Source organism: Euprymna scolopes, chromosome 25, assembly GCF_053919585.1.
Source record: "Euprymna scolopes isolate OS-2025 chromosome 25, ASM5391958v1, whole genome shotgun sequence".
Classification (NCBI taxonomy): domain Eukaryota; kingdom Metazoa; phylum Mollusca; class Cephalopoda; order Sepiida; family Sepiolidae; genus Euprymna; species Euprymna scolopes.
This window is the reverse complement of record NC_136506.1, coordinates 106,023,537-106,024,641: the sequence shown is the minus strand read 5'-3', so window position 1 is coordinate 106,024,641 and position 1,105 is coordinate 106,023,537. Positions and strand designations below refer to the sequence as shown.

General features: G+C 35.9%; 1 pseudogene; it reads right to left on the bottom strand.

Annotated features, from left to right (window-relative positions):
• Window positions 1–288: 288 nt before the first annotated feature.
• On the bottom strand, window positions 289–383 carry LOC145247616 (U2 spliceosomal RNA; annotated as a pseudogene).
• Between the last annotated feature and the right edge of the window lie 722 nt (window positions 384–1,105).

Below are 1,105 nucleotides of genomic sequence, written 5' to 3'. Positions count from 1 at the left end.
GTACATTTTTGACGCCTAATGAGTCACTTGGAATACCGAATACCAGTGACAATGGACAAACAGTGCAGTTTCACACCTTAACACATGTGTATTTACATTCAGCAACATGGGAAACCACTATATAGACATACATATTAAGTTTTTGTTGAGAAATATGAAAAACGCGCCAGAAGAAAGGGCGTTTTCAGCACTAAAATTCCATGGGGGATGCAAACCAGATTTTTGGCCGAAACGTCGTGAAAAGTAACAACCAATAAAAATGAAAACAACAACTAATAAAGATGAGAATAATAGTCCGAAATAAAAGTAAATTAATATATTAGTACAGCATGTATAAGAACAGATACTACACTTTGATCTTGGCCAAAAGGCCAAGAAAAGCTTAAAAAGCTAAGAACAGCATCTATTAACAACATACCTTTGATCTTAACCAAAAAGTGTTACGGACAGACCGACCGACCGACCGACGGACCAACGGAGTGACTTATAGAGTCGCTTGCACACGACTAAAGATGGTCGGTTAAAACCAGAAGTCCTCCTTATGCGACTTCATAAAAGGTCGCTTTCTACGGAATAAACCGATCCTCAAATCTGGAGTGTTTTCTTCTGATGAAAGCAACCATTTATTAAGTCGCATGACGAAGACTTGTGGTTTTAACCGATTATTTTTCCGAAACATTAGCGTTTTCAGTGACGCGATTATGTACATTTGCTTATATTAATAAAAAACGTATGAATATATCCGTGTATTACTGTGTGTGTCTTGCAAGATTTGCAACTGGAACAAAATATTTTTAATCCTAAGTCCTTCGTTAAAAAACTATTTTGCTGGCAAATCAATAAATCACTTAAATGTTTTAATTTACATTCTTTGAATTGACACTAGTTCTAATATTATTTTACTGATCATCGCTGATTTACAACGAAACACTCTTTAGGTAGGGTTTAAATTAAATAGTGGCTCCCCAGCAGTATTGATCAAATACTACCTCCTTAAAAGAAAGTAAAACGTCCTGAATATCGGAGCCATTTTCTTGCTCCAGATTAATTTGGCAATGTGTTATAACAAAAATGGCTTCCTTACATGCTTTATCCGTCTCCCCCC